The sequence below is a fragment of the Equus caballus genome, chromosome 22, assembly GCF_041296265.1.
Source record: "Equus caballus isolate H_3958 breed thoroughbred chromosome 22, TB-T2T, whole genome shotgun sequence".
NCBI lineage: Eukaryota > Metazoa > Chordata > Mammalia > Perissodactyla > Equidae > Equus > Equus caballus.
In genome coordinates, this window is record NC_091705.1 from 39,486,910 (window position 1) to 39,496,982 (window position 10,073).

The 10,073-nt window shown below is 53.5% G+C and overlaps 1 non-coding gene across 1 annotated transcript; it reads left to right on the forward strand.

The window, feature by feature from the left end:
* The first annotated feature begins 4,833 nt into the window (after window positions 1-4,833).
* LOC111770080 (small nucleolar RNA SNORA19) lies at window positions 4,834-4,961 on the forward strand. Its single transcript, XR_002803024.1, has one exon. It is a non-coding gene; the product is annotated as a small nucleolar RNA SNORA19 (small nucleolar RNA).
* The last annotated feature ends 5,112 nt before the right edge of the window (window positions 4,962-10,073 follow it).

The following is a 10,073-nucleotide window of genomic DNA, read 5'->3' on the forward strand; positions in this document are numbered from 1 at the left end:
CTGTTCGTGTGGATCCTACCCATCGGTATTCGTATCAGAAATGAACACTAAGAAATTCTGCAAATGTTTATTTTATTCACTTAAACAGCATGATAAAGCCAGTCCATGTTAATATAACATTTTTGTAATAAATGACTCTATATTTCAAAAAGAAAAAATGGAGTGAGAAACTGGCATTAGTGGCACTGTTGACATTTTTGCAACTCTCTCCGCGGGCGGCCTCGCGGGAGACTCTGGCCCGCGCTCTGCCGCTGCCCTCGTCTCAGCATCTGGAGAAAATGGCCCCACGGACGCCGCGGTTGGGGGGACGTCGACCGGCTGTGGACTTTCTTCTCTGCTGCCGCCCCGAGACGCGCCAGTGGCGGTTTCTCAGTTTGGTTGTAATGTGGGGTCTAAATACCTATGGATGAACTTTTCAAACTCTTCACACTCGTGCGAGAATGAGAATGAAAAGGCAAATAATCTTGTGACCCCCTGGAAGGGGACCCCAGGGTTCCTTGGCCCACACTTTGAGAACCGCTGAGTTCTCAAAGAAGAACAATATTCTGTCAGACGGAAAGCTGCTGGCTGACTCCCAGGAGAGACGTACTGGGGTAGGATCAGGAACAGGAGTTCAATTCCCATTTCCATTGCTTCCTGGCTGTGTGACCTTGGGCAGGTCGCTTGGCTTCTCTGTGTCTCAGTTTTCTCATGGATAAAATGGGATAACAAGACCTACCTGAAAGTGTGGTAACAATACATGCCTGCTGCCAGGACCCATGAAAAGCACAGTGTAATGGGAAGGACTCAGCCCTTCAGCCTCACACTCCTCCCTGCCACAGCACCTTTGCACAAGCTGTTCCCTCTGCCTGAAACCCCTTCCTCCCTGGCTTTGCTGAGGGAACACTTTCTCACCCTTCAGCTCTCAGCTCAAGTGCTACCTCCTCCAGGAAGCCTCCCCAGACCTCCCTGGAACATCAAACGCCTGGATCCGAGGACCACAGAGCATGGCGGAGGGTTACGTGTTTTAGAATCACTAGGTGGTTATCTGTCCCCCACCAGGCGGCGAGCCCAGGTTGGTCTTTGCCCTCCGCCGTGTGGTGCTCATGTGGGATGAATGCTGCTGAAGGAATGTTAGTCGTAAACGCCATCTTGACTGACACCTTGGACTTTCCATCCTTGGAAATGAAAACTGGGCTTTGACACATGCCGCCCCCACCACCCCCCCCCCAACACAGGGTGGCACCAGGGGACGGAGGAGGCAAGGGACGATGGCCCGAAGCTTCAGGGCCCTCCCTGGGGACCCAACCCTTTCTGCAGGGTCCCCTGAGGTCCTTAGGTCACCCCTCCCCTACCTGCCAGCTCTGCTCTTCCTCTAGGTGGCTCCCCTGCCCGAGCCCATCGAAGCCTCTCAGTGTCCGGGTGGCGACCGTGCTGCCCCTCCGCCCGGGCATCCCGCCCCCTCGCCCCACGCTCCCTCTGAGACCGGCTCAGGCAGCATTTCCTCGCCCCACCCCATGCCAGGGTTGTGTCCCTGGGGTCACAGCACAGGTCACATTGCCTCTTTGCTGTCCTCCCTCCATCCCTCTCACCCCAACCAGGCAGCACGTTTGCCAGAGAAGTGACTGTGTCATCTCTGCCTTTCCAGGATCGAGCATCAGGTCTGGCATCCAGTAAGTGTCCTATACATTTTTGCTGAAATGACATGAAAGCAGAAGTTTGGGAGGGATTTCTGTCATCATAGAGGGTTGTATCAGTTAGTTTTGGGCTGTAAGTAGTAGAAACTCAGCTCAAACTGACTTAACTAAAAAGGAGATTTATTGGCTCCCATAAACAGAAAGCCTAGCAGAGGGATGAGCTTCAGGCTTGGCTTGATCAGGGCACCAACTCTTTTCCTCTGTGTTTCACGCAGCTCTGCCCGTTTCTATGTGTTGATCTTTTCCTCTGGCTGGTTTTCTTCACGGTGTTGGAATTCAGCAGTTCCAGGCCTCGCTCTCTTCAGATGCAAAAGGTCTCTTTGCAGGGAACACATCTTTTCCAGAAGCCCGCAGTACTGAGTTGCCTCTAGACTCAATGGACCAAACTGGTTGCAGGTCCATCCTTAAGCCAGTAGCCACGGCTGGAGAGTGAGATGGAGAAAATCAGCTCAGGCTTGGAGCCGGGAGGACAGCCAGCTCCCCTCAAAAGGAGGGCTACGTGAGAGAAGTGTGGCTGCTCCCCAAAACGGGGGCAGTCACCGAGAGGAGAGAAAGCGGGCACAAGAGTCGAGACACCCACTTTGGGAGTTGAACTATAGCATTAAAATCTGGAGGGAAAAGAAGTTGTTCTTTGAGCAAAGACCAATCCAGGGAAAACTTTGCCAAAAGCCCAGACGTTTCACCAGAACCTCGGATCAAAGGCAAGAAGATAACAGATTTCTCTGCTCCCCGAGTGAATTCCACCCACCAAACCCACAGCCAATTCGCAAAGCCACAAATGACTTTACTGGATATTTTCTTAATGTGTTTGTTTTTCTGATTGTGATAACAATACATGCCTGTTGTTAAAATATTTAAATAATGCAGAAAAGTATTTAAAACAGGGGTTCTCAACCCAGGGCGGTTTCGTCCCCCAGGAGACTTGTGGCAAAGTCTGGAGACATTTCTGGTTGTTGTGATTGGGGTGGGGGTGCTCCTGGCCTCTGTCGGAGGGAGGCAGGGGTGCTGCTCGACACCCCGCAGCGCACAGGACGCCCCGAAACAAAAAGTTCTCCAGCCCCAAATGTCAGTCGTGCCGAGGCTGAGAAACTGACTTAAAGGAAAGTAAAAATTTCTGAAAATCCTACTGCCCGGAAGTCAACAGTGCTGACATCGTGGTGAACATCCTTGAGAACACACTCTTGAACACACGTGCACACATGCACACGACTTAGTAGGAATTAGATCAGGCATGTGAAGATGCTTTTCTCTATACTACGTCATGGTCATCTCTCTATATTGCCATTTTTAATTAGTATTTTAAATATATATATTTTTTATGTTAGATTTTTTTTTTAAAGATTTTATTGTTTTTCTTTTTCTCCCCAAAGCCCCCCAGTACGTAGTTGTATATTCTTTGCTGTGGGTCCTTCTAGTTGTGGTATGTGGGATGCTGCCTCAGTGTGGTTTGATGAGCAGTGCCATGTCCACACCCACGATTCGAACCAATGAAACACTGGGCCACCTGCAGTGGAGCGCGTGAACTTAACCACTCGGCCCCGGGGCCAGCCCCTATAACTTTTTTTTTTTTTTTGAGGAAGATTATCCCTGAGCTAACTCCTGCCAATTCTCCTCTTTTTGCTGAGGAAGACTGGCCCTGAGCTCACATCCATGCCCATCTTCCTCTACTTTATATGTGGGGCGCCTACCACAGCATGGCGTGCTAAGTGGTGGTGCCACGTCCACACCCGGGATCCCAACCAGCAAACCGTGGGCAGCTAAAGTGGAACGTGCGCACTTAACCGCTGCACCACCGGGCCAGCTGCTAAATATAATTTTTATATTTATTTAACTCAGTTTCATTTTTAATATAATATTGCATTATGCATGTTTATCACTATTGACTCAATGAATCCCCTGCAGTTTGGCATTTCGAGTTTTTTTTCCCGAGTTGTTCTCTATTATGAACGATACTGTAATGAACACTTTTGTCCACAGAATACTCAGCCTATTACATCCTCAGGATAAATGTCACAGAGTTAAATTTCTGGGTTGCTTTAAAATTTCTGCCCACTGAGCATCACGGTGCAGACTCCGTTCGTCCCTCAGCCGAGGGTGACAGTATGACATTTCCCGACACACCGAGAATTGCCAATCTTTTTTTGTCTCTGCCAATCTGATAGGTGAAAATGACACATCGTTGTAACTTTTATTTGCGTTTCCTTGATTACCGGCGGGGTGGATCCTGTCTTCATAAGTGTGCCTGCCTTCTGTACTTCTGTATTTGTGAGCAGTCAATTTATAATAAGGTGTTTACCTTTTCCTATTGTTTTGCAAGAACTCTTTGTATATTAAGGATATTAACTCTTTTAAGAGTTCCGTAACTGACTTTAGAAGGCTCTTTCTCTTTCTTCCTCTCTTTTTTTAGTTCCCTTGTGCTTTCGAAGGATGTGCCTAATGTTTTGGCAAGTGTTTCATGAATCACATTAGAAAATAAGTTTTGTAACAAACCCATTTAACAACCATTCTCTGTTGCCGTCTCCTGATGCCGCTCAGGGCCCCAGCGGCTGCCTTCGCCCGGCTCCGCGTCGTTAACCCTTGATCTTTTCCTGCTGAAGAGCAGACTGCTTTCCGGGGCTGGAAACGCAGTTTCATCTTCACCTTCCTGCTCATGGAGCTGCTGCTGACCCCGAGCCAGACGGCTGTTTACACAAGAAATGATTTGATTATATTGAACCACCAATGGCGGCCTTTCTCGGAGCGAAGATGCCAGGAACGTATCATCGCAGCCATCAACTGTGCACAGAGAAACGCAGCCCACTCCGAATTTCCCACCAACCATAATAACAGCTTTCCAGGGAAAAGTAAGAACCGGGTCCTGGTTTCCTCCTAAAAACGTGTTAAGGGAAAGACTTTTAAAAGGAGATTGCGGCTTTAGCCCAGTTGGCTTCTCGAATCTCACAGCCTCGACTCAAATCCCACCTCTGAACTATCTCTGTGACCCCGGGAAAGCCACTCACCTGCCCCGAGCCTCCGTGTCGAATGGCTATAACACTAATAATCTCAGAGGTTTACTGAGCGGATTAAATGAGGTAATGCACACGAAACGCTTTCTCAGAATGTGTCCAGCTGCAAGGAATGGAACCCTTGACTCAAGGTGGCAACGAAAGGGAAGGGTGTGCACATTTCATTGTCTTTTTTCTTTCGTCAAGAGAAAAGATATTTCTGATGTGCTGAACAAACCTTTGGAGGTAAATTAGCAGCATGACTCATTCGGCCATTGCTGTCAGTCACCTTCAGACAAGTAAAAAGGAAAAGAAACAGAGAGAAAAGGAGATTCATAATTTCATCTAATATGGTTGTTGAGTATGAAAGCACAAAGATGTGAACAAAAACTCACATTCTTTCCATTTTCCTGCTCTGCCACTCCCAGCAATTTATGGATAACTCTCCTCATGGTTGTAAGATGGCTGCTGCAGCTCCAGGCATCACGCACACAGGATAATATCAAGTAAAGAAGAGGAGAGGTATCTCCTGCCATGTGTCTCCTTTTGTGAGGGAGAAAGTTGTTCCCAGAAGGCCCACCCTGAAGACCTCCCATTGACCAAGCTTGCATCACATACCTAATTCCAAACCAATCAACGACAAGGGAAAGGAGAAGTGCCACGATGGGCCTAGACCTATAATAACTCACTCCGAGGCTGGGGAGGGGAATGGCCACTGCCCCTGAGCACCGGGGTGGACGCACATCTAACAAAACTGGACCCAGCCAGCAAAGAGGATGCCACGGGGCAGCCACTGCCTCTGCCGAGCACAGTTCCTGGCACGCGTGTGGCACGCCAAGGGCGGCAAACAGTGAGCTTGCGAATCCGTGCGGGGGAGGGTGACCGCGATTAGCCAGGGGGCCCATCTGCGCACCGGACAGCTGTATCCGGGCCAGATCCCGGTATTCACGCCGGACCCCCGTATTCGCGCCAGATACCTGCATCCGTGAGAGACTACCCCCGTATCCGCGAACCTGCTCACCATCTCCGCTTGGATGGTCTCAAATCCAACAACCGTGTTTGAATTCAGGGTCTGCTCTTCAGATCGCCCCCATCCTCGACCTCTGCTGTCATTGCCGCCCTTGCTCAAGGCCGAAGCCGGCTGGTCCTCAGGATTCCTCGCTTTCGCTCGCGGTCACCTTGACCCTCCTGTTCTCCCTGCCGCCGTCTGCGCTCCACGCCTGTGCTGTTCCCGCTGCCTGGAGCTCCTCCTGCTGCTGTTCCCCCATCGCCTTTCCCGGAAAAGCGCCTGTGAACCCCAGTCGACCCCCCCTCCCCCAATGCCCCCTCGCGGCCCTGCTCCCACTCTGTGTGTATTTGCGGGATCACGAGCCTCGTGTCTCACCCCCGAGGCCGCAAACCCCGCGAGGCCTGGAGCCACGCCCGTCTGTTCGCGAGAATCCTCAGTGCCTGGTCGCACACAGCGAGCCCTCAATTTTTCTGCAGCAAAATTTTTTAAAGCAAATCTAATCAGCTCAGCCTCCGCCTCAAGCTTCCCATTTTACTCTCGGGGCAAAACCCAGCGGGCTTCTCGTGGCTTTCCCAGCCCTTCGAGGTGCACGCTGCCACCCACCCAGCCCCGCGGCCACCGGCCCCGCAGCTTCTTTAGGTGTCCTGAGGCCCACGTTGTCTCTCGCCTCTAGGTCTGCCGTATGCTGCGTCTCTGCCGGGAAACGTGGTCTCGAGAAAACCCCCTTGTCATTGTCAGCCTCAATTTAAAAGTTGCCTCTTCCAGGAAGCCCTCTATACTTACCCTCCCCAGGCGGGGTGAAATGCCTCTGAGGCTCCCCCAATACCATGTGTTTACCCCTCTAAGTCAGGCTGCCACCTGAGCCGCTATGGCCGAGACCCAAAATGGCTCAGTTGGACAGAATTTTACTTCCAGCAAGGAGGGGCAGGTCTAAGGTTGGCGGGTTTGTTTAGTTATTCAGGGCCATTCCAGAAACTCCATTTCTTTCTATCTGGTTGCTCTGCCATCCTCACTCCACAGCTTCCTGGAGGTCCAAAATGGCTGCTTCAGCTCCTCCATTGCATCTACATTCCAGGCAGCAGGAAGAGAGAAAGGGTCAATTCCTTTTAAAGGCAGAACCCAGAAGTGGTTTCACATCACTTCTACTTACATTCCATGGTCCTGAACTCAGTCATGTGACCACGGCTAACTGCAAAGGAGGCTGGGAAATCCCGATCTGGGCAGCGTGCGCCCTGCTAACCCTCCAAAATGCTCTCATTCTGGGCCCAGAGATGGCGGAGGGTGTGGGCCCCGGGAGCCCCTGCCCCTCCGCCCTGAGCGGTGTTGCTGGCTGTTCATGCATCAGCCAGCCAGGCTGCCCGCTCCTGAGGACAGCGACCAGGGGTGGGGTCCCTGTTGCATCCCCAGCAACAGCCACATGCCTGGCGCTCGGCAAATGAGAAGGAACTACAGAGGCCGGAGGTGCAAGGTGGAGAAACTGAGGCAGGTCTCAGTTAAGTTCCACATGTAAGGACACATAAGGTCCTGCGGCTCCCAGCCCAGCCGAGGTGACAGGGTGGCGGTGAGGCTGGCCTGGCCCAGCGCATCCCAGCAAACACGGCAGGACGGGTGTGAGGGGCGGCCGAGGAGCCCAGGGACAGGAGAGTCCACCCCAGAAAGGGGGCCACGAGCGCCCACGGCGGGACAGGCCCCCAGTCCTGTCACCTGGCACCTCCTGTCCCCCCCCAACCCTATCTGGCCTTGGGCCCGACCCCAGCCCTTGCCCCCCCTGCTCTCCCCGGGGGGTCCCTGTGGGCAGCCCGCAGCCTTGCCTGGAGGGAGCACTGCGACCTGAGTCCCAGATCCGAGGGGCGTCTTACAGGAAGGGAGAGAAACGCCCCTCTCACCCCTGAGGGCTGTGACCCGGCTTGAGGACAAGCGGCTCAAGTGATAGGACCCTGGGATCATGTCCCCGCAGTGGCTTCACCCGCTTCCCCATCTGTGAGACGGGCGCCCGCAGCCCAGGCCGGCTTCTCAGGGTTGACTGACGCTCCGGGACCGTGGACGTGAGGTGGCTTGAGACCGGGGGTCCCGTGGAGAAAGGCCAGTTACTGTGTTATTAATAGGGTTCTGCCAGGCAGCGGCCGGGAGCTGGACAGACAGATCCCGTGCGCCTCCTCCAGGCAGGTGCCCGGGGAGAGCCAGCGCTCTCCCCGCGCACCTTAGGATAGAAGAGAGCTCCTCTTCACGGCAGCCGGGCCCTGCACCATCCGCCCCCTCCCTGACCTTGGGTCCCACCTCTGTCCCTCCCCCCTGATGCTTCTGTCCCAGCCACCCCTGCTCTCTGTTGTTTCTCCAAGGTGTTGACTGGCGCCAGCATCACCACTGTCATACGTGTTGTTGCCTCTGCCTGGACCTCCCTTCCCTGCTGCTCCAGCTTCTCCCCCTGCTCCAGCTTCTCCCCCTACTCCAGCTTCTCCTCTTGCTCCAGCTTCTCCCTCTGCTCCAGCTTCTCCCCCTGCTCCAGCTTCTCCCCTGCTCCAGCTTCTCCTCTTGCTCCAGCTTCTCCCCCTGCTCCAGCTTCTCCTTCTCCTCCAGCTTCTCCTCCTCTCCACTTAGATGTCACCTCCTCACTCTCCCCAAAGAGCCACCGCCCACCCAGCCGTGTACCACATTGTGCCGTCTGGTTGACTTCCCAGCACCTGTTGGCATGTGGTCATTATAGGAAGATTCTTCTCCTTCCTCCCCTCGTTTGCTGATTTATCCTCTGTCTCCTCCAGTTGCGCACGTGGGCCGTGTCTGTCCTTTCTCCTCTGTACCTGGAGCCTCGCACGGGGCCTGGCACAAGGGAGGCGCTCAGTGAGCACTTGCTGACTAAGTGAGCACGTCCCCATCATGGAAGGCCGGGGGAGCTGGCGTTCATTGAGCACCTACGACATGTCAGCCACGTCCACTCTCCCCTTCGGATTATCCTCATCTCACAGCTGGGGAAACTGAGGTTCAGAGTAATGACACGACCCTGCCGAGGCCTCTCCCAGAGGAAGGGGCAGGTCTTGGATCTGAAGCCGAGCCTCAGACCAGGGAATACTTGCAACCCAAATGCACAAATCTTGAGGTGTGGTGGGTTCCAGGTCACACGCACCGGTCAAAGCTCACGGCATGCGCTTTACATTGCTGTTCCCACTGGGGACGACTCTGCCGCCGGAGGCCTGTGGAGATGCTCTGGCACATTCGCGGTTCTCACTCTGCCAGGGGCGGTGCTGCTGGCATCTAGGGGCAGAGGTCAGAGAGGCTGCTAACCCTCCTACGACGGATGACAGCCCCCAAATAAAGAATTCTGCCACCTGAAGTGTCAGCAGCACGAAGACTGAGCAACCCGGCCTACGTGGGAGCAGCTTGCTGCACGTCAATCACGCTTCAATAAAGCTGATACTTTAAAAAAGGATTTCTACCCCGAATGGAAGAGGACTCACACCAATCAGAAGGGAAAGAAACCAATCAGTAGAAAATGATGGCCAGATAATTTTAAGAGGCAAATTAACACATGAGAAAATACAAAGAGCCAACGCATAAATGAGAAACAGCTTCCCCTCTCCTAATCAGGGAAATGCAACTTATAACAAAAGGAATCACTCTTTGCCCCAACACAATGGGAAAACTAAATTTTAAGTGACAATTCCCTGGCTGGTGAGAGCAGGGAGCAGGCCCTCTCATACACAGGCGGGGGGAGTGCAAACGGGCCGAGGCCTGGCAGGGGTGGGGGGTCTGGGACCACGCCCCTCACTTCAGGTGGACGCACTGTCCACCCGCACTTCCAGTTTTGGAGAAACGCACGTGGCAGAGAGTCCTGCATGAGGACGTTCACCGAGGCGTTGTCTAGAATGGTGAGGACTTTGGGGGGCAAAGCTAAGTGTCCACGAGTGTGGCATTAGGTAAATGAACTGCGGGACCCACACCCCGTGGAATGCCACGCAGCAGACCAAAACGATGATACGGCAAATCTCCAAACGCGCATCATTAGGTGAAAAAAGAAAACCACGTCTACGGCGTCTGTGTGTTCAGCTGGCACAGAACAAACCCCAGGCAGGTCCACTGGCACCTGCCTGTCATCCATCGCCCCCTCTTCTCACTCATGGGACCCCAATTAATGGGACAGCAATGAGCTCAAACAAAATAATCACAGCCCCGGCTCCCCTTGCAGGCACGGGGTGCTACGGGGTGGCCGTGTGACCCAACTCTGGTCAATGAGATGTGAATAGAAACCTGCCAGCTGGGGCTCTGGGAAGACACCTCATCCTCAATCAAAGCGGGCACTCAGCTGGCGCACAGCCTGCCCTGTCCCTGCCTCCTGCCTGGGCTAAGTGTGCAACGCCCGGCAGCGGTGCAGCCCCCTTGAGCCATGAGTTTGAAAGTCATGTGACAAAG